This window comes from Mauremys reevesii, linkage group 14, assembly GCF_016161935.1.
Source record: "Mauremys reevesii isolate NIE-2019 linkage group 14, ASM1616193v1, whole genome shotgun sequence".
Classification (NCBI taxonomy): domain Eukaryota; kingdom Metazoa; phylum Chordata; order Testudines; family Geoemydidae; genus Mauremys; species Mauremys reevesii.
This window is the reverse complement of record NC_052636.1, coordinates 8,255,650-8,282,811: the sequence shown is the minus strand read 5'-3', so window position 1 is coordinate 8,282,811 and position 27,162 is coordinate 8,255,650. Positions and strand designations below refer to the sequence as shown.

The 27,162-nt window shown below is 50.0% G+C and overlaps 1 protein-coding gene across 1 annotated transcript in view; it reads left to right on the top strand.

Annotated features, from left to right (window-relative positions):
• Positions 1-27,162, top strand: part of LOC120381801 (zinc finger protein 850-like) — a gene marked incomplete at its 5' end in the record, with an annotated part of 159,223 nt that overhangs the window by 22,949 nt on the left and 109,112 nt on the right. The gene's annotated exons all lie outside the window — the stretch shown is intronic.

Below are 27,162 nucleotides of genomic sequence, written 5' to 3'. Positions count from 1 at the left end.
TCTGTTCCTCCCCTTCCCTTCCAGGGTCCTTCCTTCCATTTCAGACTGTGCAGTGACACCCTCCCCGCACCCAGGACTCTCGAGCCTCTGGAGCAGCACGATCCCATGAGATCCTCAGTGACCAAGGGTCTTTTCCAATTTCCAGGAGACCCAGCTTGAGTCTAAAGGAAGCTCTGTTCCTTCCTGGGGATCCTCTCTCCCTTCATGGAGATCAAGGTCATGAAGCCTCTGTCTTGCCTCCTGGGTCTGAATTAATGTCCCATTTCCCACTATGTGCTCGAAAGAAAGAAATGTTTCTAACCCAGGTGAGTGGTGTTAATTCAGCTGGAATCCTTCACCCACATTCCTTAGGAGATACAGACTCTCTGTGACACAGACTGACGGGGGTTCATCTCTGCATGTCCCCAATGGGGAAGGAAAGACACTGAGGGGGAAGGAAGAAGATGGACAGAAGGAGTCAAATGGGGCTAGACCAGAATAGGACATTTTCTGCCTGTTAAAATATACTAGACTCTAATTGCTTAAAACAAAAACCCACCAGCTTCTGTTTGAACCATCAGCTTTTCACAGAGCAGCCAAAGTGGTGACGTACAGACACACACAACCACCTACTGCCCAAGTTTGTCTAAGAAGCACCTATAGTGGCTCATGCAGGGGGAAATACAGCTGTGGGTGTGAGTTCAGGCCTCACCCAGAGCGTTGGTTTTCATTAGCCACAGAGCTTCCCCCACTTGCTTTGTCTCAGTCACATGGAAAGTGCCATAGGAGGGTGATGAGAGTAAATTCTAAACTCTGAAATGCGGAGGTTGGCCCAGAGATTGGGATAAGGGTTTTGAAGAGAAAAAGCTCTAAGAGTATAAAACCAGACAGTCTCCAGGGGCAGGTCCGGTACAACGCCTCAACAGGGAGCCATTCGGGGGAGGGGGTTTCACTTCCTCTTTTCAATGTCCTGAGAGGTATTTGAAGGTGAAGATAACGCCATGGCTAACAGGTGACTGGCATGTCCTGAGTTAAAGAAAGGGACCTGGGTTAATAGTCTGAAGATTTGCGTTACCATCATTGTCTGACTCCCCTTCAGTGCGGAGCAGGTGTGTATGTTGCTGGGTGAAACGCAGAGACTCCTGGAGAGCAGGGGCAGCTGTTTCCATGGCAGAGAGCCTGGCACTTAGGAGACTTTCTACACTTGCTGTTTTGAAGCAATTCAGTAAAATAACAGTGGAGCTACAATGTCTGGTCCAAAATTTCAGCCGCCCCTGGTGCAAAAACGCTATTTTAGGATCTACATCAGAGGCTCCTGGCACTAGGACACCTGACCAGAGAGCTCAGTGGGGGCGTAACAGCTGCTGACTCTGAGGGTCCCGGGCTAAATCCACTTGCAGGGGGAAGCGTGTTGATTTATTTGATGGATAATGAGCACCAGCTACCAGGGGAGAAGCCCTGAGAGTCGCTGCCACTCCAGCTGCTGCTAGGGCAGGGGGGAGCCCCAGGGGGCCAGCTGCTGCTCTGGCCACCCCAGAAGTGCTGCCAGAGGCCACCAAGCTGTGGCTGCTCCTGCTGCCCTCGGGACCACTGGACAAGTGGTCCCCGGGCCAGCCGCATTGGCCGTTGCTTGGGCGGTCCTGGAGCCAGTTGATTGAGTGGCCCTGGAGTCAGCCACTGTGGCCACTGCAGAAGTCACAGAGGTAGCAGGAAGTCACAGAATCCATCACTTCCACCACCTCCATGACAGACACGGAGACAAACCCCTCCCTGCTGTGACTGCAGTTCCTGGAAGGAAAGAGAAGAACAGAAAGTGACGAGAGAAAGAAAGAGAGAGACTCCCTGTCACCTCTCTCCCTGCTGCCTCCCCCCTTGTATTCTGTAACCCCATCTCACTGGGTTCCCTGTGCTGGTGCCATGGGGGTGACACTAGAGTTCTGGGGATTTGGGGGCTCTTCATTTCTCAACATTTCACACAAATTTGTCTTTGGGCTGAAATTTCTCCTGTTAGGCCTCTCAGTCAGAGCTGTACTGTAGGTACAAGTGCTGGCAAGCCACGCTGTCTCTGCATTGAACCATTCAATAGAACAGTACAGCATGCACATTCTGTTATGCTAGCTTTAGTCACTCAGGACAATGGCCCGGTGAGGAGACCCAGCCTTAACCAATCAGAATGAAGTAAACAGGTGTATCAATCATGTAGTAATGAATAACCTGTGTGTATACGAGATGAATAAAGGAAGCGGTCCGGGACTATCCTGGGACGCCTCACTGTAACACCGTCTCTGTTTCCCGTTACTACATCTGGTGACCCCAACGTGATCCAGACGCAAGACCCCCGACTCATCGGCTGGCTTAGCCTTGGTGCACCACAGCGCAACGCGCTCCCTCATGAGTATGGGGTGGGGGGGGACTTATCCATTGAGCAAAAAGATCATGCAAAAGAGTTATTGAAACTTATCAAACAGGACGGGTGTACTGCAGTATCGTTACAGCACTTGGAGGAATTGCTCCGAGTGATTGAGTATAAGTGCCCATGGTACTCGAACCGAGGCTCCCTAGATCACTCCGATTGGATAAAGATCGGAAAGGCGTTGTTTAGGGAACCTCGAGCCGAGATCCAACATATTCTGTTGTGGCAGCACTGTTCAGCTGCGGTGGGGAGATTACGAAAAGAGGCGTCCCCCTCCGCACCTCCCTTGCTCTCGGTGGAGGCACCTCCTGCCTATCCCCGAGTGCTCCCTCCAGCCCCTTTGTTAGCACCAAAAACTTCTACACCAGTGGTGGATACCCTGGGGCAGAAGTCCCTTCATCAGGGTGCTGTCTGTGCCGCCCTTGCGGCGGCGCGGGCAAGCGGGCAGGACCCCTTATTGGAAGAATGGGAGGGAGAAATCCCTTTGGTGTTTCCTCTGTCTTATGACCCTCCCAATGAGGCAGGTGAAGTGGTAGCTCGACACTCCACCATCCCGTACTCTATTCTTCGGGAGCTTAACAAAGCTGTACGTGAGTCAGGGCTGCGTTCCACTTATGTGCAGGGTATGATAGAAGGGATCGCCAGTGGTTATACCATGATCCCGGAGGATTGGAAACATCTATTTCGTATGATCCTTTCCCCTGCACAGTACGTGGTATGGGATAATGAGTTTAGGTTGGCAGCCCTAGCACTCGGTAACGCGCAGAATACTGCTGAGCAAATATATGGGACGGGAGCTTTTGCCACCATAGAACAACAATCTATATTGCCCATGGAATCTTTTCACCGCACGGCAATGTGCATTCAGAGAGCCTTTCGGCGCGTTCCAGCCTCTGGCAAGCCCCTTCGATCATTCACAAATGTTAAACAACAAGCTACGGAACCTTATCATCATTTCGTTGATCGCCTCAAGGAGGCTGTTCAACGCCAAATTGACAATCCGGACGCTCAGACGGAACTCCTTTTACGCTTAGCGTATGAGCAGTCCAATGCTGACTGTCGGAAAATTCTCCAAACTATCATTCACCGCCCTAATTACACACTCGCTGACATGTTGCAGGCATGTGCCGAGGTGGGCACTCAGACCCATGCTATGGCACTGTTGGCAGGAGCAATCCGTCAAGGTAACAAACCTACAGGTAACTGCTTTAACTGCCAGCGACCTGGACACTTCAAAAAGGAGTGCAGGGCCCCAGGAGGTGGTGCTCATAAGGGCGGAACTAACACCACCGGGGGCCGTCCTTCTAAAAAGTGCCCAAAATGTAATAAAGGATATCATTGGGCTAATCAATGTCACTCCTCAACCCCAGATCATTCGGGAAACTTTCGACCGGGCCCCCCTCCAGCCCCGGTTTAAAGGAGGGAGCTTTGCCTGCCACAGCTGCTCGACCAGCCACAAAAGGCAGTGCTGGTTTGGATCTTATTAATGCAGTAGATATGCAATCCCCTCTCCCTGGTGACGTACTCCTCATGCCTACGCAGCTTTCTGGTCCGCTTCCCCCAGACACATTTGGGTTAATTTTGCCTCGCTCATCTGCCAGTAGTCAGTCTATTATGATTGTGCCTGGAGTTATCGATTCTAATTACACCGGCATTATCTATGTTCAAATTTGGAGTCACCTTCCCCTCAAATTAAAGGCGGGGGACTCTTGGGCTCAACTGCTAATCTTACCTTACACAGCGCCAGCCGGACCCAGCCAAGCGAGTCGTGCCGGCGGATTTGTTTCTACTCGCGTTAATCTGGAGCAAGGTCTCCTTTTTCATCCACAGATTGCTGCAGTATTACAACACATTCGAACCCACAAGCCGACCCGTAAGTATATCATCAACGGTAAGGAGCTCTATGGGTTGCTAGACACTGGAGCGGATGTTTCAGTAGTTGCACAAAAGCATTGGGACCCTTCCTGGCCTTCCGAAGTTTCCCCCTCTGTTTGGGGAGTGGGAGGCCCGCAATCTTCCCGACAAAGCACCAATTGGCTCTCAGTATGGGATAGTGAAGAGGGGCGAGAGGTTGCAAAAATTCGTCCGTGCATTTTGCCAATTGATCTTAATCTCTGGGGGCGAGACCTATTGTCTCAGCTGGGAGCCTCCCTAGTTGTGCCATGACACGTCAATGCTCTTCACACACTGCCCTCCCCCTGGAATGGAAAACCCACGTCCCAGTGTGGGTTGAACAATGGCCACTCCCTCAGGAAAAATTAATAGCCCTTAAAGAATTAGTTCAGGAACAATTAACCGAGGGACATATTGAACCTACTACTAGCCCATATAATACTCCGATCTTTGTTATTAAGAAAAAATCTGGATGCTGGAGACTATTACATGATCTCCGAGCTATAAATAAAATTTTGGAACCTATGGGAGCCCTTCAATGTGGGACCCCGAACCCGAATGTTATCCCACACGATTATCAGTTAGCAGTAATTGATCTTAAGGATTGTTTTTTCTCTATTCCTCTCCTCCCTCGTGATCGAAAGTACTTTGCCTTTACTATCCCTGTTTTGAATAATAGTCAGCCAACAGAACGCTACCATTGGAAGGTTCTTCCCCAGGGTATGCTAAACAGCCCCACCCTCTGTCAATATTACGTAAATCAGTCTCTCTTACCTTTTCGCAAACGGTACCCTATGCTTAAGGTTTACCATTATATGGATGATATCCTCATAGCAGGGCCAGAACTCCCTCCCTCGTGGAAAACTGACCTGCAAAATATGCTCCAGGAATACGGCCTTCAGATAGCCCCAGAAAAGGTACAATGTATAGAGCCCTTCCTTTATCTGGGACATAAGATGATGGCTGCTTATTCCATTCCGATTATCCCGCAAATTGCCTTGAAAACCAACATTAATTATGTCACCCTTCAGCAAGTCCTTGGCATTATTAATTGGGTACGTCCCTATTATCGCCTTGATACCAACATGTTAAGTCCATTATTTGATGCTCTTCGGCAGGGGCGTCACCCCTCCGATATCATTTCTCTCACAAAAACACAATTAGATGCCATTGAGCAGGTAAATCAATCTCTCGCAAAGGTTTGGGTGGATCGTGCCATGGATAACGAGCCTCCACGTCTCGCTTGTCTTCAAGGGGTGACCCAGCCTTGTGCTGCCCTCTTTCAAGCACCCGAGGCTGGGACGGTACGAATCCTTGAATGGCTTTATCTCGCCCACACCCCAGCAAATACCCTTACTCCCCTTCCCTCCATGCTTGCCTCCCTTATCACCAAGGGACGCCAGCGAGCGTGGGTCCTTTTAGGCATTGATCCCGTTGAAATAGTACTTCCGATCCCCTTGCATTTATGGCAAACTCTTTGTGAAACTAACCCCGAGGTTCAGTGTGCATGCTCAGCCTTTACTGGGGTCTTCTCCTGTCACACTTTGAAGGACCCCCGTTTCAGCATGACGCAGCGAATACCCCTTAACTTTTGCTATTTACTCTCCCCAACTCCGCTGCCAGATGTGCTTACAGTATTTACGGACGGAAGTCCACACCGTGGGGTTCTCTCTTGGCGTGACCCATCTACTACCCACTGGTGTTCTCTGTTTACCCTACCCCAAAGCTCCGCCCAGCGTGCTGAGCTGGCTGCAGTAATTTTAGCCTTTAATCGTTTTTCTATGCAACCGTTTAATATTATCACTGACAGTTTATATGTAGCCAATGTTGTTTCAAATATTAGTGGCAGTTATGTATCACCGGCACTAGATAAAAATTTGCTAGCTTTGTTTTTAGCATTGCAACATCTCATTCATTCCCGTACCGATCAGTTTTTTATTGCTCATATCAGAAGCCACCAACCCTTCCCTGGCATGTTGACAGAAGGCAATGCCCAGGCGGATGCCCAACTCAGGGCATTCCCTTGTACTCCTATAGAAAGTCATGCTCTACATCATCAAAATGCCAAGGCATTGGCTAAACAATTTCAGATCCCTCTCTCTGATGCTCGAGGTATTGTTCAACAATGTCCTCAATGTACCCTTAACCCACAGGGTCCTCCCATAGGGGTAAATCCCCGTGGTCTCGGAGCCAATCAACTTTGGCAGATGGATGTCACCCTTTTTCCCCCCTTCTCCCCTTGGAAATACCTGCACGTTGTCATTGACACATTTTCAGGCTACACTTGGGTAACTGCCCAAAAAGGGGAGGCTACCAAACATGTTTGTAATCACTTGATTCGCAGTTTTGCGGTTATGGGCAGCCCCATTGAGTTAAAAACCGACAATGGCCCTGCTTACTGTTCCTCCGCCATGGCCGCCTTCTGTGCCCGGTGGGGCATTCTCCACAAATTCGGCATTCCTTATAATTCCCGGGGTCAGGCCATTGTTGAAAGGGCTAACCGCACCCTAAAGGAGGCCCTTACTAAACAAAAACAAAAAGGAGGAGTGCCCCTATCCTTACCAGATAAGGAAGAATGGCTGGCTCGTGTCTTGTTTACACTGAATCATTTAAATTTAACTTTGTTTAATAATCAGTTTTTATCTAGAGCCCAGCGCCATTATAGACAGACCGAGCCCCTTCCGGCGCCGAAGGTGATATATCGCAAGTTGCCAGGACCAGAGTGGAGCCTGCCTGTGCCACTCATCACCTGGGGCCGGGGCTACGCAGCAGTGTCAACTGAAACCGGCCCTGTGTGGGTTCCCGCTCGCTTTGTAAAGCCGTGGAGAGATGGCCTGGCATCAGGGGCTAAAGAATCCCATTCCGGACTTCAGTCTAACCCTGACGGATAGGGCAGACAAGATCGACAAGGCCCGAAAGCGTGGCACACCTAACACTGCCATAACTTGGGGGCAGGTCAAAGCTTTATCACGGCAGGCTGAACATGTATTAGAGCGGCTATAGATTATTTACTTATGCTGCATCATTATGGATGTGAAAAGGTTAATGATATGTGTTGCTTTAATATTTCTGATCATCATCATTCAGTTGAAAATCAACTCAAGATAATTAAAAATTTAACAGATCAAATCAGATACAATCCAGACCCCTTCGGGGGATGGTGGGATTGGCTCTCCTCATGGCTTCCTAACTTTGGGTGGTTACATCAGCTTGTCACCTTTGGGGGACTCACTGTACTGATACTCGTGCTATTTTGCTGCGGCATTCAGTGCGTCCCCTCATTTGTTTCTCTCTTCATTAAGGGCTGTCCGTGGACTAACCCAGGGCCCCCTCGTAAGTATTAATCATGTTAACAAAACAAAAAAGGGTGAGATGTAGGTACAAGTGCTGGCAAGCCACACTGTATCTCCATTGAACCGTTTATTAGAACAGTATAGTATGCACTTTCTGTTATGCTATCATTAGTCACTAGACAATGGCCCGGTGAAGCCAGTGATGGGAACCATCCTTAACCAATCAGAATGAAGTAAACAGGTGTATCAATCATATAGTAATAAGTAACCTGTGTGATGTCAATCATGTAATGCTGAGAACCAGTCTGTAAGAAAGAGAATAAAAGCAGCGGTCTGGGACTATACCAGGACGCCTCACTGCAGCTTTGTCTCGTCTCTGTTTCCCGATACAACAAATTTGTCATGGGGTTTATGATACTTCTGGACCCACACTGCACTCAGAGTGACCTCCTCATCCCGTGCCAGCTGGAGACAAGAAAAGGGTCCAGCCAACTCTCCCGTTACCAGCTGGGAACCACTGACCCCCCCAAACAGGGAGAGGCCTCTGGCTTTGATGGGTATTAAATATCTGGCTGGTCTCTTTCTTCGGCAAACATTTTAACAGAGGTAAAGGAGGGAACAAATGAGTCACAAAGGAGACGGGAAAGATGATCTCTGGGCAATTTAACCCCCTACAACATCCAGGATGGAGAAGAACTCAGGGCAACAGGTTCCCTCGAAGGAAGAAGTTACTGGGATTTAGAAACACGGGGAACAGCCCCAAACCTGAGAGGATTTTTAACTGACATTTGATAATGATATAGAAAGAGGGAAATCCTGAGCTTTGAGAGCAACGTTCAGAAATGAAAGAGAAAGGGTGGAAATCTGAGAGATTTTGGATCCATTTTGCAAATTATAGAGAGGAAAGTGGAAAATCAGAGGGATTTTATATCAGTTGTTGATAGGAGGCAAAATCTGAGTGTTTCACATCAATATTTGATAAATGAATAAAGAGGAAGTGGGCAACATTTGCAAACATTTTATATCCATGTTCAAGAATCTGAGGAAAGGTGTCAATCTGAGATTTTCTTTGTATTTTATCATGAGAGAGACAAGGAAAAAAATCTCAGGGGATATTCACTTAGAATTAGACAACTAAAGAAAAGTGGGGCAAATGTTTAGAGTATTTTATATCAGTCTTTGAGATTTGCAGAGAAAAGAAGCCACAAGCTAAGCAATTGATAACATGAGAGAAAAATACCAAGATCTGAGGGGGATTTTATGTTGCTATTAAATAACTAGAGGGAAAAGGGAGACTGTTTGACTGCATTTTATGAGACTGTCCAATATATAAACACAAAGTGATGGTTCCCCCCCACTGCCACCATTCACATGGGCAGCAGGGAGCCTGGAAGGAGCTGATTTAAGGGAGGGGGAGCTGGAAGGCTCCCTGAATAAAGGAAGCGGGAGGAAGTGGGGAACGGGCAGGTGACTGGCAACTGAGGGCTGGGGGAAACTGTGTTGGTAGTTTGGAGTCAGTGGGTGGGATTGGGAAACTCGGGTCTGGGCAGTCTCCATGGGGGACACGTGCTTTTCCATCCCCGCCTTGGCAGAGAACGGGCATCTCCTCCCATCCCCACTCCAGGGGCAGCCATGTGCTGGGGAATGACTCAGGGCAACAATTTCCCACCTAAATGAGGACAAATCGCGGCAGATAAAGTGGGGGGGGGGAAAAGCTGCCCCATGGGAGAGATTTTAAATGGACATTTGAGAAGTATGGAGAGACCAGGGGAAATCGGGGGTGGTTAGAGAGCTCATCATTGGGAATCTCCTGGATTTTATAGCCACGTGTGACAAGGGGGGAAAAGCGGGAGAGACTTGGGAGGTGGGAGGACGGGGCACAAACAGGGCAGGATTCAGTGAACTCACCTCCCCCCCCCCGCGGGAATTTCCTGGCTGCACAAAACAGTTCAAATGTCCCGCCCCAGTGACCTTCCCCCCCGGATCGTCCCTTAGCCCCCCCCAGCTCCGCCCCCACCTGCCAGACCCCATCAATTCCCTGCTCAGCCCCCGCCCTGCTCTCTCGCCCTCCCCGCGGAAAGTTCCGGCTGATGCGGGCGGGGGGAAGGGCAGCGGCTTCAGCAGCTGCTACTGAGCATGCGCAGTGCCCGGGAGCAGCACAGGGCTATTGGGAGCGATTTAATGCACTGCCCCCCCCGCAGGGCCCCCCCTTCCCAGCGGGAGGGGGCGGATCCTGCTGCGGCTCCGCTGGGGCCGAGGCGGCTCCGAGGCTTCTCCCGGGTTCCCCGGGGCAGAGTCACGTGCCCGCCCCCGGGTCTCTCACTCCCCGGGGGCTCCGGGCGGGGCTGGGGCGGGCAGAGCCCGGGGCTGCCCGGGGGGCGGGGCCCAGCTGGAGAAATCCCCCCCGGCTCGGCTCAAGCTTTGTTCTCTCGCCCTCACTGGGGCTCGCACGGAGCATGCGCAGTAACAGCTACTGAAACCCTCCCTTCCCTGGGCTGCGGAAACGGCTCCGGGGCAGGCTGGGAGATGTAGTTCCTGACTCTCCCGGAAGCGGTAGTGACGTCGGCGGAGGAGACGGTCCGGGCTGCAAAGGAACGTTGGGCGCTGCGGTTCTGCCTGGCTCGCGCGGGGCCATTGGAGCCTCTCCCGGGCCGGAGAAGGGTTGGTGCCGTTGGAGCTCTGGGCATGCGCAGATCGCGGCGGGAGAGCCCTTCATTAACCCGGGGGTCCCTGCGTGGGGTTGGGGGGGTGAGACCAGGCTGGGGGCGGGAAATGTCGGTGCAGCCCGGACATGGCGGGGGGGGGCAGGTTCCTCCGAGTGATTTCTGAGCTGGGCAGAGGCTGGGGGGGCCCTGAGACGGGGACACCTCTGGGCTGGGCTGGGGGGGCCACTCTCTGCTGGCAACGGGGCCTGGGAAGGGCCAGGAAGGGGAGGGAGGAGCAAGTGTCCCCCATGGAGACGGCCCAGCCCCAGGTTTCCCCTCCCAGCTCCTTCCCCTCCCCCAACCTGCCCAACCCAGCAGCCCCCCCTCACCCCAACTGCTAGTCCAGGGGTAGCCAACCTGCGGCACACGAGCTGATTTTCAGTGGCACTCACAGTGCCTGGGTCCTGGCCACCGGTCCGAGGGAGGCTCTGCATTTTAATTTAATTTTAAATGAAGTTTCTTAAACATTTAAAAAACCTCATTTACTTTACATGCAACAGTAATTTAGTTCTATATTATAGACTTACAGAAAGAGACTGTCTAAAAACATTAAAATGTGTTACTGGCACGTGAAACCTTAAATTAGAGTGAATAATTGAAGACTTGGCACAGCACTTCTGAAAGGTTGCTGACCCCTGTACTAGTCACATTCCCAGACCCCACTGCCAGCCCCTCCCCATAGCCAGTGACCTCACTCCAGCCCCACTCCTCTTCCTTGTGAAAGCCACATCACTCAGGGATCCCTGCCGGCCATGTGAATGTGAGGCAAGAAGAATCCATCCCATTCTGTGGTTGATTTAATATTGCTGTATAATCCCCTCAAATTTCCCCTCTTTCCTCTTGAGTGGTTGAATGGTGACATAAAATCTCCCCACATGATGCTTGTCCCTTATATTGGCAAATATTTAGTTTGTGCCCCATTTTCTCCTCAGTTCTGAAATACTGATATCAAATGCTCAAAAATCTTCCCACTTTTCTCTCCAGGTGTGTGACTGAGATCAAGGCTCTTATCGTACTGAGCGTGGGCCTGTGCTGCAGAGACCCCAACTGAGATCTGGGCCCTGTTCTGCCAGCCACTGAAGAGACCCCAGGTGAGATCAGACCTTACTGTTGTGCCAGGTAAAACTGAGACCTGGACCGAGATCATGGCCCCCCCTTGTGCCAGGCAGCGCATGACTGTGACCCAAACTGCTGCGTCCATTGTGCTGGGCATTTCAGAAACCTCGACTGAGATCTGTGTCCCTGTTGGATCTGGCACTGCACTGACCCCGACCCAGATCACGCCCCACCACTGTACTGGGCACTGCACAGACCCTGACAGAGATCCTGCCCCCACAATTTGCCAGATGCTGCAGGGAACCCGAACAAAATCCGGGATCCTGCAATGCTGGGAGTTGCAGAGTCCCCGACTGAGGTCAGGCCCCTGTTGTGCAGGGCTTTGCATAGACACTGACCAAGATCAGGGTCCCCATTGTGACAGGTGCTGAACAGACACCAAGGGTATCTCTACCCTGCCACTAAAAACCCCCAGCTGGCCCATGCCAGGTGACTCAAGCTCACAGGGCTCAGGCGAAGGGGCTGTTTAATTGCAGTGTAGATGTCTGGGCTCGGGCTGGGGCCAGGCTGTAGGACCCTGTGAGGTGGGAGGGTGCCACACCTTGGGCTGCAGCCCCAGCCGGAACATGGACACCACAATTAAACAGCCCCACAGCCTGAGCCATGTGAGCCCAAGTCAGCGGGCACGGGCCAGCCGCCGGTGTCTGACTGCAGTGTGGACATGCCCACAGGGACAGGCCTTGCCACAAAAAGCTCAAAGGCTAAATAGGCCAATGGTGGGAGGCGACTCTCCATTTTACAGATGGGGAAACTGAAGCTCAGAGAGCTGAAGTAATTTGCTCAAGTTTGCATGGGGAATTTGGGGCAAAACTGGGAACTGAACACAGATTGTTTGAATTCTTGCCTCTCCCCTTAACCCCAGGCCCAGCGTGTGTATGTGCAGCGTTGTTTTGGTCTCTGTTTACCTTGCATTGGCTTCCAAGGGAGACTGTGGAATTTCCTTCATTGGAGGTTTTTAAGGCCAGGTTAGAGATGCACCAGTCTGGGAATGTCTAGGGATACTTGGTCCTGCCTCAGCACAGGGGGCTGGAGTAGACGCCCTCTCAAGATCCCTTCCAGGCCTACACTGAAATAATTCTCTTTTGTGCTGTGTCCTGTTCTACGCTGAGCTGTTTTGCATGGTGCCATTTGGAACTGTGATCGCACCATGTTGTGTAGCAGTTTTGTGGTGCATTGTTTTGCCTCAGCTTGTTTGGTGCCTGTGCTGTGTTGGTTTGAGTTGAGCTATTTTCCGTTGTGTACTTTTGTCCTAGGATGTCGTCGTTTGCATCGTGTTACTTTCTTTTCCTTTGTATTGTCATTTTATGCTGTGGAGTGTAGGTTGTGTTTTTTTCCCCCCTGAATTGCCTGACATTATGTTGTGGTGGGTTTTATTCTGTATGTTGGGTTTTTATATGTATATATTGCATTGCATCCTAGACATGGAGGGCTAGATAGGACCTCAAGATGTCATCAAGTCCAGCTCTCTGCCGAGACAGGACCAAATATCTGTAGATTATCTCTGACAGAGCTTTGTCCTACCTGTCCTTAAAAACTTCCAGGGACAGAGACTCCCCAGCCCCCCTTGTAAGACTATTCCAGAGCTGACCTGCCTTAGCTCTGGGGACACCCACACAGACTGTAGTGGTGAGCAGCTCTGGAGAGAGAGGAGACCCCAGTGAGTGGCAGCTGGGTAAAGAGACTAAAGTTGGGAGGAGAAACATTGACGTGTCCAGGGTCACCCAGGCTGTCTGTGACCGAGCTAGAAATAGGTTCTAGTGCCACCGTACTGCTGTTTCTGAAGGTCTCTGCCACCCTGGTGTTTTAGGCACTGGTGCAAACCCTTAGTGTAGACAAAATTTACACTAGTGCACTCTGATTGGTACTGGTGCACCATGTCCCAGTTTGAAGGTTTGAGGGGGCGGGGGGGAAGGTGACGTCACAGAGGCCTGGGGCTGGCTGAACAGTGCAGCTGGTAAGGGAGGGGCAGTGAGTGCTGGAGGTATGAGCCAGGAGCGCAGCCCCACAGGGCTGGACACTGACTTCTCCTGACCCAGGGGACACCCCCCAGCGAGGTGGTTTGTCCACGGATGCACAGGCCGTCTTGGCAGGGCAGCTCAGCTGCAGTCCCTGCACACCTCTTCCTGCAGCCTAATACAGTGTGCTCTGGGGACCTTCCCAAGTTGCGGGTGACGGGGCTCTGGGGTTAACAGGGCTGTTCCTGGCTCTGTCACAGACCTGTTCAGTGACCATGGGGAACTCACAGCCCCTCTGTGTAACGCTGTCTTCAGTGACTGGAGAGCACGAGCACCAGCCTCAGGCAGACTGGTGAGAAGCAGGGAACAAACCCCAAACTGGGTGTGAGGTCTGTATGGAGATTTCACCAACCAAGTATCCAGTGTAAACGCTTCAGGCTCCGTAACAGCATCAACATGGAACCCCAGACAGTCCCCTTAGGTGACCCCATATATCTTTCTGAGGGCCCCTCCTCCCCCCACACACACATATGCTATAAAAACTCCACTGCCCATGTAGGCCACAATAACTGGTTTTCTGCATATAAAAGCCAGGGCTGGCGTTAGGGGGCAGCAAGCAGGGCAACTGCCTGGGGCCCCATGCCACAGGGGCCCCCACAAAGCTACATTGCTCAGGCTTTAGCTTCAGCCCTGGTGGTGGGGCTCAGGGCCCTGGACTTCAGCCCCATGCGCTGGGACTTCAGCTTTCTGCCCTGGGCCTCAGCGAGTCTAATGCCGGCCTTGCTTGGCAGCCCCCTGAAAGCTGCTCACGGCCCCCCAGGGGGCCCCAGACCCCTGGTTGAGAACCCTGCCTTACCCCACGAGTCACAGCAATGTTCAGGTTACTGCCAGGCCCAAAGGACCAGTCACTTCCTTAGGTCAACAGAATCTTAGATCTTCCAACAAAGAAAACACTTGTAGCCAGTCCTGTCACAACCTGTATTAAGACTTATTTAAAAGGAAAGGAGAGTTGTTTACGAAGTTAAAGCAGGTAATCCTATAGATGCAGACGAGTTGCAGTCTTAGATTTCAAAGGTAATAGAAGCTTCTCTAATAAGCAAGCTCTGCATATTCTTTAGGACTAACCCCGGCTAAGCAGCTGGGGATCTCTTGCTTATGCCTAGAAACTTTGCCCCCCAGAGTCCAAGCAACATACAGATAATCAGTTCCTTCTGTGTGGGGCTTTTCATCCCCTTCCTGCCATGTGCTCTGAGCTGGAAACTCAGCTAATGGGAAATCAAGAGCACAACAACAGTTTTGTGTCTCCGTTAATGTCCCATAATAGTCTCTCTGATGTTGATGGACCTTTCCTGCCAGGCAGGGTGTAATGCATTCTGTTGTCAATCAGCACTTCAGCTAGGTAAAGTCTCTCTCCTGTCTGATGATTTACAGAGCCACAGAGGCTCACAATGCAACTAGTCAGATATTAACCCAGGCAGCAACTCACAAGCATTCAATGAAGTCTAAACACTAAACACATTCTCCTGCATCCCAGCTCCCTTCCCTGAGCCCCCACCACATCCCACACCCCTCCTGCACCCCAGCTCCCTTCCCTGAGCCCCCTGCCGCATCCCACACCCATCCTGCACCCCAGCTCCCTTCCCTGAGCCCCCTGCCGCATCCCACACCCCTCCTGCACCCCAGCTCCCTTCCCTGAGCCCCCTGCCGCATCCCACACCCCTCCTGCACCCCAGCTCCCTTCCCTGAGCCCCCTCCACATCCCACACCCCTCCTGCACCCCAGCTCCCTGCCCTGAGCCCCCTGCCGCATCCCACACCCCTCCTGCACCCCAAACCCCTGCCCTGAGCCCCCTGCCACATCCCACACCCCTCCTGCACCCCAGGTCCCTTTCCTGATCCCCCCGCCGCATCCCACACCCCTCCTGCACCCCAGCTCCCTTCCCTGAGCTTCCTGCCGCATCCCACACCCCTTCTGCACCCCAGCTCCCTGCCCTGAGCCCCCTGCCGCATCCCCCAACCCTCCTGCACCCCAGCTCCCTGCCCTGAGCCCCCTGCCGCATCCCACATCCCTCCTGCACCCCAGCTCCCTGCCCTGAGCCCCCTGCCGCATCCCACACCCCTCCTGCACCCCAGCTCCCTGCCCTGAGCCCCCTGCCGCATCCCACACCCCTCCTGCACCCCAGCTCCCTGCCCTGAGCCCCCTGCCGCACCCCTCACCCTCTTGCAACCCACCCACCAATGCCCTGCCCTGAGCTCCCTGCACAGCACCTGCACCTCAACTCCTTGCCCTGAGCCTCCGCCGCACCCTGCACTGTTTCTGCACCCCCTGGGGGCAGCGTTGGGGTGGGGACTTTAGGGCAGGGGTTGGATTGGGGCAGGGAAGGGGTGGAGTGGGGGCGGGGCCAGAGGCAGCAAAGGGAGGTGTCAGTGATGCGGCCCTCGGTTCAATGCTCTAGTCCTCATGTGGCCCTCGTGCTCAGTTGAGTTTGAGACCCCTGGCTTAGGCTTTGGCTTCAGCCCCGGGTGGTGGGGCTCAGGGCCCTGACTTCAGCCCCATGTGCTGGGAGTTCAGCTTTCTGCCCTGGGCCTCAGTGAGTCCAATGCCGGCCTTGCTTGGTGGCCCCCCTGAACCTTCTTGTGGCCCCCCAGGGGCCCCAGACCCCTGGTTGAGAACCACTGCCTTACCCCACGAGTCACAGCAATGTTCAGGTTACTGCCAGTCCCAAAGGACCAGTCACTTCCGTAGGTCCATTGAATCTTAGATCTCCCAACAAAGACAACAGTTGTAGCCAGTCCTGTAATAACCTGTATTAAGACTTATTTAAAAGGAAAGGAGAGTTGTTTACGAAGTTAAAGCAGGTAATCCTATAGATGCAGACGAGTTGCAGTCTTAGATTTCAAAGGTAATAGAAGCTTCTATAATAAGCAAGCTCTACATAGTCTTTAGGACTAACCCCGGCTAAGCAGCTGGGGATCTCTTGCTGATGCGTAAAAACTTTGCCCCCCAGAGTCCAAGCAGCATACAGATCATCAGTTCCTTCTGTGTGGGGTTTTTCATCCCCTTCCTGCCATGTGCTCTGAGCTGCCAGCTCAGCTAATGGGAAATCAAGAGCACAACAACAGTCTTGTGTCGTCTTTAACGTCCCATAATAGTGTCTCTGGTGTGGATGGACCTTTCCTGCCAGGCAGGGTGTAATGCATTCGGTTGCCAATCAGCACTTCGCATAGGTAAAGTCTCTCTCCTGTGTGGTGATTTACAGAGCCACAGAGGCTCACAATGCAACTAGTCAGATATTAACCCAGGCAGCAACTCACAAGCATTTAATGAAGTCTAAACACATTCTTATAATCCTAATACCTGTTTTAACAATACTAACACAGGTGAGTCAGACCGATTCCACTGTGTGTTTGTCCATGTTCAATTAAGACATGAGGGCTTGTGCAAGAGCTAACACCTCATCTGCCAGTGTCACAGGCAGGCTGGGCAGGGATGGTGTCTCTAGCCTCTGTTTGCCAGAAGCTGGGAATGGGTGACGGGATGGATCACTTGATGATTCCCTGTTCTGTTCTTTCCCTCTGAAGCACCTGGCACTGGCCACTGAGCTAGATGGACCATTGCTCTGATGCAGTGGGCCCTTCTTATGTTCACAGTCTGTATGAGGAGTATCTACTCATTGGGACTCACTGGGGAGCCACAGAAAGGAACAAGATGTGCTGAGGCAAGAAGGCCCAGTCTCAGTGGACCCGGGGTCACGCTTCCCAAAAGCTAAAACTAGGCCCAGCCCATGAAGGGGGCAATGCCAGGAGAGACTCTACAAAGGCTAAAGCATCAAACAACTTAGTTAACCTGAGAGAGCTGCCTTGGGGACAGTGACCGGGAGAATCCCCAGAGTGACTCCTTTGATTCTGCTCTTCACTGGCCTTTGGTTCATAGAATCATAGAACTGAAAGGGACCTCGAGAGGTCATCTAGGCCAGTCCCCTGCACTCAAGGCAGGACTCAGTATTATCTAGAGAATCCCTGACAGGTGTTTGTCCAGCCTGCTCTTAAATATCCCCAATGATGGAGATTCCGCAACTTCCCTATGCTATTTGTTCTGGAGTTTAACCACTCTGACAGTTAGGAAGTTTTTTCCTAATCTCCATCCTAAATTGCCCTTGCTGCAATTTAAGGCCATTACTTCTTGTCCTATCTTCAGAGGTTAAGAACAATTGTTTTTTCCACATCCCTGTAACAACCTTTTATGTACTTGAAAACTATTATCATGTCCCCTCCTACTCCAGACTAAACAAACCCAGGTTTTTCAATCTTCCCTCATAGGTCATGTTTTCTAGACCTTTAATCGTTTTTGTTGCTCTTCTCTGGACTTTCTCCAATTTGTCCACATCTTTCCTCATATGTGGCACCCACAAATGGACACAGTACTCCAGTTGTGGCCTAATCCGCACAGAGTGGAGTGGAAGAATTACTATTTGTGTCTTGCTTACAGTACTCCCTCAAATACATCCCAGAATGATGTTTGCCCTTTTGCACTGTTGACTTATACTTAGCTTGTGATCCACTATGGCCCCCAGCTCCCTTTCCGCAGTGCTCCTTCCTGGGCAGGAATTTCCCATTTTGTACGTGTGCACCTGATTGTTCCTTCCTAAATGAAGCACTTTGCATTTGTCCTAATTGAATTTCATCGTATTTACTTCAGGCCTTTTCTCCAGATTATTTTGAATTTTAATCATAGAATATGAGGGTTGGAAGGGACCACAGGAGGTATCTAGTCCAATCCCCTGCTCCAACCAGGACAAATCCCCAGACATATTTTTGCCCCAAATGGCCCCCTCAAGGATTGAACTCACAGCCTTGGGTTTAGCAGGCTGATGCTCAAACCACTGAGCTCTCCCTCCCTGGCCTAGCCTCTAAAGCACTTGCAACCCCTCCCAGCTTGGTATTGTCTGCAAACTTGGTAAGTATAACAGAGGATGTTACTGGGAGGGTTTCACCGTGTCTCAGAGGGTTACACCCTGGTGGGAGGGGGCTAGGCCTGTACTGGGATAAGGTCACTGTGCTTCACAGTGTGGCAGAACCTAGAGTGTCCATTAACAGGGAAAAATCAGGGGGGAATCAGCATGTGGAATGGACAAAAGTCCCCTCTGCATTCTCTCATATTGCCCTTCTCGTCCTGGCAGGCTACAGATTAACGTCCACGTTTTGCTCCAGATCATTTCATCCTCCCAGAGGGAAGGAAATGGCTGCAATGGAGCTGGCTCAGGTAAGGGATTCTCAGGGAGCTGGTGGTGGGTTCTGCTTGGAGGGAGAGGAGCAGTACGTGCATAGGAGGGTGGGAGCTGCTGGAGGTGGTGGGAGGCAGGAAATATCTCGGGTGGAGAAAGGGAGGGGACAGGATGTGACAAACCTGCTGAGACTTGTGTACTCTAGGGTGTGATGGGTTGTCACCCCGGGGTGCAGTCTGGGGGGCTTCTGGGAACCGCTGTGCCTCTAACCCTCAAGCTGGGCTGGCCCTTCTCACAGCGCTTTGCTGGAGATTCAGCCAGCCTCTCCAGGCCCTGTTATCACCCAACACGACAGCAGATGGCGCCATGCATCCCACTAAGCCAGCAGTCCCCAACCTTTTTGGCACCAGGGACCGGTTCTGTAGAAAAAAAAATTTCCGCGGACCTGTGGGATGGTTTTGGGACGATTCAAGCGCATTATATTTATTTTTGTACTTTTATTTCTATTATTATTGTAATATATAATGAAATAATTATTATACAACTGACCATAATGCAGAATTAGTGGGAGCCCTGAGCTTGTTTTCCTGCAACTATTCGGTCCCATCTGGGGGTGATGGGAGACAGTGACACCCGAAGTGTGTTGCTTTTGTCCAGTCTACTCTGTAATCTCGTTTTGGTTGCTGTCACTGCAGAAAACCCTATGTTGTCAAAACTGAAATGCTCAAAATAGCACATGCATGTGAATGGACACAGGGTGCTAAAATTAAATTAAATTAATCCAGGGGTTCTCAAACTGGAGGTCAGGACCCTTCAGGGGGTCACGAGGTTATTACTGGGGGTCGTGAGCTGTCAGCCTCCACCTCAAACCCCGCTTTGCCTCCAGCATTTATAATAGTGTTAAATATATAAAAAAGAGTTTTCAATTTATAAAAGGGGGGGTCGCATCAGAGGTTTGCTATGTGAAAGGGTCACCAGGACAAAAGTTTGAGAACCACTGAATTAACCCCTCTGAAGCCTCAGGGAATGCAGTGGAGGGGGGTCTCCCTTGGTAGGGTTGGGAAGGATATTGCTCTTCTCATGTGATCCCTCCCCCCAGTGGCTAATTTTAAATGAAGCTACATGACATGAATCTCCCTCTGGCACTGAAATTACATATACACTATAATTTGGCATTTGAGAAGTGACAGGGACGGTAGCCCTAATGGAAAAGCTAACAGCTCGGCTCTCCTGCAAGCCTCAAACTGCTGAATGAGCTTTAGGGTAGGGAAGGCTGTGCCTCCCAAACAGCCTGGCCCTGCCCCCTATCTGACCCCCACCCACTTCCTGCCCCCCCCGACTGCCCGCCCCCCTCAGAATCCCCGACCCATCCTGCTCCTTGTCCCCTCACCATCCCCCAGAGACCCCCACCACCACCACCCTGGGACCCCACCCCTGCTCCCTGTCTGCCCCAACCCCTATCCACCCCCAGAACGCCCACAATCCACCCCATTGCCTGTCCACCCCCAACCTCTGCCCCCTCCTGTGCCCTGACTGTCCCCAGGACTCCTGCCCCTAGCCAACCCCGGCCCCAGCCTCTTACCCCCAGCTCCCTCCTCACCCGGAGCCTCAGCGCCTCGCAGAACAGTTGCAGCGTGTGGCCGGCGGGACCTGAGCTCCGTCCCGCTCAGAGCCGCGTGGTGAGGGGGCGGGACTGGGAGCTTCAGCAGGGCCTGAGCTCCGTCCCGCTCAGAGCCGCGTGCTGAGGGGGCGGGGCTGGGAGTTCCAGGCCGAGCGGAGGCAGCTGAGCTCAGTCCGGAGCTCGCAGCCCTGCCCCCTCACCACGCGGCTCTGAGCGGGGCAGGGCTCAGGGGCCCCGCCGGAGACACACCGCTTGATATGCTGCGGCCCGGTTCCTAAGAGGCCTCGGCCCGGTACCGGTCCGGGGGTTGGGGACCCCCTGCACTAAGCTACCTGAGTGCTTTACCTAAGCCGCTCAAGGACAGATAGACGACAACAGCCAATTTCCCAGCTCCCGAACCTTGCACACCTGCTGTAGTATAAATTCAGAATTATACCGTCTTATAGTGCACAGGGATCTCTATAATGTAAGCTCATTAATATAGTTCGCCTTCCCCTCGATATGGGAAAGATGTGCACAACAAGCCTGTGCTAACCAAGCTCAGCTTTTCCCCAAACATTTCACTCAAAATGCACTGATTAAGATAAAGCATAAAACAAGTTTATTAATGGCAGAAAGGTAGATTTGAAGTAATTATTGTTAGAACAAAAAAGGAGCCGGTTGATCCAGAGGCGGATATGAATACAGGCTTCTTTATTGCGTTACTTGTTCCCCTTGACCCAACTATCGAGTAAGCACTGGATTAGTTACATCACCCGCCTTTTATCTAAGTTTGTATGTAAACACCTACATCCGTTACAACACCCCAAAACCCCTCATTAAGTAGTAGAAACACTCATACAATTAGCAAACCCACCCCTATCCACTATCACAGTATTATACATATCATAGAGGCGTTTTTACCTTGAAAATACCGTTCTTTGCAATAACGTGTTGCCACAAATTTCCCCTTACAGCAGTTCTCAGGGTATGGAGGAAGGGTCAATGAGCAGTTCTCGGGGAGGGAGGGAGGGGCCATAAGCCAGGGCTTGTTTATGGAGCTGGGAAAGGAAGGGGGAGGGGGAGGTAACATTTCTTTTACTTTCTTTCACACAAAGGACATTCATTCCAGCAACTACACTTCTCATGCAGCTGCATCAATGTCAATTCTTACAAGCAACAGAGAGCGGAAAAATATGGCAACTTATTTGTTAAGCAAAGAATTACTGCCTGCTTATGCCTTTGTCCCCAATGCATGTCAGCACATTAGCAGCTTCCCAGCTGTTTTACTGAACCCAAACGTATCCCAACAATTCTAAGTGGTAGCAAACAGATCAAACTCGATTACTTAGCAGATGAGCAAAAACTCAAACTAAGCCTAACATACTAGATGGATAGAATTTGAATTAGCAGTTTCTCACCCTGACTGATGATACAAGCAGTCCCCCAAGTTTCCATACACAAGCTAGAAATCCCTTTACCCTGGGACCAGCAGTTCCCCCAGTTCAGTCTTTGTTCCTCAGGTGTTTCCAGGAGTTCTCGTGCGGGGAATGAGGCCAAGAGATGATGTCACACCCCACCTTATGTAGCTTTTCCGAATGGCGGGAACCATTTGTTCCAAACTAAGTTCCCAGTCCAGTTTGTGGAAAAATACAAGTACCAAAATGGAGTTTGTTGTCATGTGGTCTGGTCACATGTCCTAGCATGTCCTGCTGAGTCATAAGAACATAAGAACAGCCGTACCAGGTCAGACCAAAGGTCCATCTAGCCCAGTATCTGTCTACCGACAGTGGCCAATGCCAGGTGCCCCAGAGGGAGTGAACCTAACAGGCAATGATTAAGTGATCTTCCTCCTGCCATCCATCTCCATCCTCTGACAAACAGAGGCTAGGGACACCATTCTTACCCATCCTGGCTAATAGCCATTTATGGACTTAGCCACCATGAATTTGTCCAGTTCCCTTTTAAACATTGTTATAGTCCTCACCTTCACAACCTCCTCAGGTAAGGAGTTCCACAAGTTGACTGTGTGCTGCGTGAAGAAGAACTTGCTTTTATTTGTTTTAAACCTGCTGCCTATTAATTTCATTTGGTGACCCCTAGTTCTCGTATTATGGGAATAAGTAAATAACTTCTCCTTATCCACTTTCTCAACATCACTCATGATTTTATATACCTCTATCATATCCCCCCTTAGTCTCCTCTTTTCCAAGCTGAAGAGTCCTAGCCTCTTTAATCTCTCCTCATATGGGACCCTCTCCAAACCCCTTATCATTTTAGTTGCCCTTTTCTGAACCTTTTCTAGTGCTAGAATATCTTTTTTTGAGGTGAGGAGTCCACATCTGTACACAGTATTCGAGATGTGGGCGTACCATGGATTTATATAAGGGCAATACTATATTCTCCGTCTTGTTCCCTATCCCCTTTTTAATGATTCCTAACATCCTGTTTGCTTTCTTGATCGCCTCTGCACACTGCGTGGACATCTTCAGAGAACTATCCACGATGACTCCAAGATCTCTTTCCTGACTCGTTGTAGCTAAATTAGCCCCCATCATATTGTATGTATAGTTGGGGTTATTTTTTCCAATGTGCATTACTTTACATTTATCCACATTAAATTTCATTTGCCATTTTGTTGCCCAATCGCTTAGCTTTGTGAGATCTTTTTGAAGTTCTTCACAATCTGCTTTGGTCTTAACTATCTTGAGCAGTTTAGTATCATCTGCAAACTTTGCCACCTCACTGTTTACCCCTTTCTCCAGATCATTTATGAATAAATTGAATAGGATTGGTCCTAGGACTGACCCTTGGGGAACACCACTAGTTACCCCTCTCCATTCTGAGAATTTACCATTAATTCCTACCCTTTGTTCCCTGTCTTTTAACCAGTTCTCAGTCCATGAAAGGACCTTCCCCTTTATCCCATGACAACTTAATTTACATAGTAGCCATGACTCATAGGCTGGCTGAAACAATCACAGGAAGGCTAAGCTCTTCCGCGGTCCATTGTCTTTGTTGATAAGCCATCAGCTCTGTCTGGCTTCTTCATTGTTGTACCTGAAAGGCTCGATGTGGTTGTTACCCAGAGTAAGCACATTTGAAATACAGATACAGAGTCAATATCCATAACTTCAAATACAAACATGATCCATGCACACAAATAGGATAATCATATTGAGCACATGACGCATCTTGCACAAAATGCATCATAATTATGTCCTAATCATATTATAACCATACCACTATGCTGAATATGGGGTGTAGTGTCAGATAGGGCCTAATTTCAAGGCACGGGATTTGGGAATGGAACTTCCCCTCTTTGTGGAACAGGAAATAACCCTCCACCCAGGGCTGGGACAACTTCCCAGACTCCCAGTGCTGGAGCCTGAATTTACTGGCACTTCATTAGTTACCACCACCCCCAATCTTTGTGGTAACTGCAAACTTTATCCATGATGATTTTATATTCTGTTCTAGGTCATTGATAAGAATGTTAAATAGCACACTGGCAAAAAGCAATCCTTGTGGGAACCCGCTAGAAAGAAATCCACTCGACCATGGTTCCTCATTTACAATCCCAGTTTTTAATCTATTTAATGTATGCCGTGTTTATTTTGTATCATTCTAGTTTTTTAGTCAAAATATTGTGCTGAATCAAGTCATATGCCTTACAGAAGTCTAGATATATTACATCAATAATATTAGCTGCAACCAAACTTTTGATCTCATCTAATAAGGATATCCAGTTAGTTTGATAGTATCTATTTTCTCTAAATCTTTGTTAATAGGTACTAATTATATTACCTTCCTTTAATTCTGTATTAACGAAATCCAGTATCGACTGCTCCATTATTTTGCTCAGTATTGATATCAGACTGACACTCTTGTAATTAGCTGGGTCATTTCTTTTACACTTTTTAGTATTGGCACAGCATTAGCTTAATTCCAGTCTTCTGGAATTTCCCCAGTGTTCCAAGTCCTAATTACAATCAACATTAATAGTCCACCGGGTCTTTAAAAACTCTTGGATACAAGTTATCTGGACCTGCTTATTTAAACATGTCTAACTGTAATAGCTGCTGTTTAATGTACTTGTGAGTTCTTGTTGGAATGGAAGGAGTGTCGTTGTCAACATCTTATGATACGAGTACAGCATCTGTTTTTCTCCAAATCCAGGAGAGATTGAACACTTATTGAACACTTTTACCTCTTCTGCATGATTTTTGATAATTCTGCCATTTCCATCTAGTAATTTATCGCTACCATTGTTAGGATTAATATACTTTTCAAAACTTCCTTCTTATTTTCATTGATTGGTCATTGATTTCTGATAGCTTCCCTTACCAATTTTCTACAATTCTGACCTTCTAACTCAGGGGTGAGCAACCTTTCAGATGTCTTCATTTATTCACTCTAATTTAAGGTTTTGAGTGCCAGTAATACATTTTAACATTTTTAGAAGATCTATAATATATAACTAAACTATTGTTGTATGTAAAGTAAATAAGGATTTTAAAATGTTTAAGAAACTTCATTTAAAATTAAATTAAAATGCAGAGCCCCCCGGACTGGTGTCCAGGACCTGTGCATTGTGAGTGCCACTGAAAATCAGCTTGCGTGCTGCCTTCAGCCCCCCTGCCATAGGTTGCCTACCCCTGTTCTAACTAATATTCTTTACTACTGACTTCCCTTTTCTTCCTTATATTTTATTTGGAGAGTGTTTCCTACCAGGGAGCCATTAGTAGGGTCCAGAGCCAGCCCCATCTCCTATATCAAACTCTGGCTAGTAGGTATGTGATAAATGTGACGACTCTGCCTGCGTCTGTCAGCTGGGAGACACAAAGGTTCTCTCTTTCTACCCTCTGATGCCGCCTGGCTGCTCTAAGCTAGGTGAGGTGGGACTCTGTTAACATGTGCCTCCCGGAGCTTCCATTTACCTGGTGCTGCTGTTCTGTGAATAGTGGAATTGTGAGTGGGGCAGCAGGTAGTGAGTGTTGGACTCTTGCTTTTTCAGGGGCCGGTGACCTTCGAGGAGGTGGCTGTGTATTTCACCAGGGGAGAGGGGGCTTTGCTGGACCCCACTCAGAGAGCCCTCTACAGGGATGTCATGCAGGAGAACTATGAGACGGTGACCTCGCTGGGTAAGGAGTCCTGTCCCCTGGGTTATTAGAAGCTGTGGGGTCTCTGAAGAACCTGAGTAGTAATAAGTTTATACCTTTATTCGTCATACAAGTTTTGACAAGTTTCCTTGCCCCCCCTTTTTTTGCCTTATCTCCCACCCACTAGTATCATTTTTGGTCATGTGCCTTTTTGGTGCTGTCACACATTTTAAAATTGCATTGAATGTATCCTTATTGGCTACATTAGTAACTACATTAATCACTGTAGCTTTCATGCCTTTTCCTCATTTTAAGAGGAAAATATGCTGCCTGTAGAATTCTAAATTGAGTAAATAGGTGTATGACTCATGCATGGCTTGTGTGACAGTCAGATGAGCTCTTTTAGGAGAGCGTGTAATGTTGCCGTTCAGGATCCCATGGGTGAAGGGATAAGCAAGCCGTGGGAGGGACGGAGATGGGGGGTAGTAGATATGCCAGGACATGGGGCGGGTGTGTGCAGGGTTAGAGCTAAGAAGCAGCAGGGAGGTAGGAGGCTGTGAGAGATGAGGAGAAAATACAAGACGCTCTCAAGGTGCCGGGAGGTGGTGCTGGCTGAGAGTAATGGGAAGAAGGGGAGGGGAGTGTGGGGGAAGGGCACCCAGGAAGTGGGGTGGGTGGGTCAGTGGGAGGGAGGAGAGGTTTGGGGATCTAGAGCTGTGGGGGATCCCAGACCTTTAACCCCAAATCCCTACCGAAGCCTTGTTGCTTTAGAGCCTCCACTCCAGTTTTGTTTCTGTTCAGTTTCACTTTATTATACATTTTTTTCCCCAAATATTATTATTTTAACACTTGACCTCCCTCTCCCGCTCATTACCCCCCTCCCCACATAACCTCCCCATCTCTGTGCACAGAGACCCCGGCCACCGACCCTGAGTCCTTGCTGCATCCTCCCGCCCAGAACAGGGCCCCTGCCCAGGCACAGATGGGCACTTGGTTGATGTCACAGGCTGGTACAGTCTGTGCAGTGTTTACACCGATAAGATGACACATTCCAAAGTCCTTCACACCCGTCGGGCTGATCTCTATGCGCCGATACCCTCTGTTCCCTTCCCAGCTCTGACGCCGCAGAGCCGGGCCTGTGTCCCTGTTCCCCTTCCCCCCCACCAACATTCGACATTCATGGGGCCTCATCTGGAGCACTGGGTCCAGTTTTGGGCCCAACACTCTAAGCAGGAGGTGGAAAAATCGGAAAGCGTCCAGCGGGGGGCAACAAAAATGGTTAGGGGGCTGGAGCACATGACTTCTGAGGAGAGGCTGAGGGGACTGGGATTGTTTAGTCTGCAGAAGAGAAGAACGAGGGGGGATTTGAAAGCTGCTTTCAACTGCCTGAAGCGGGGTTCCAAAGAGGATGGATCTAGACTGTTCTCAGTGGTAGCAGATGACAGAACAAAGAGTAATGATTTCAAGTTGCAATGCGGGAGGTTTAGGTTGGATATTAGGAAACACTATTTCACTAGGAGGGTGGTGACGCCCTGGGATGGGTTCCCCACGGAGGTGGTGGAGTCTCCTTCCTTAGAGGTTTTTAAGATCAGGCTTGACAAAGCCTTGGCTGGGATGATTTAGTTGGGGATTGGCCCTGCTTTGAGCAGGGGTGGGACTAGATGACCTCCTGAGGTCCCTTCCAACCCTGAGATTCTATAATTCCAATTTCCTTCCCCCCTCCAGTTTGACCCCATTTATAGAGTAATATTCTCAGCTATACCTTAACCAATCATTGTGCTGAAATTTAACTAACCAATTCTAACATATTGTGACATAATTCTCTAACCCACGCGTCGGCCACCTTTCAGAAGTGGTGTGCTGAGTCTTCATTTATTCACTC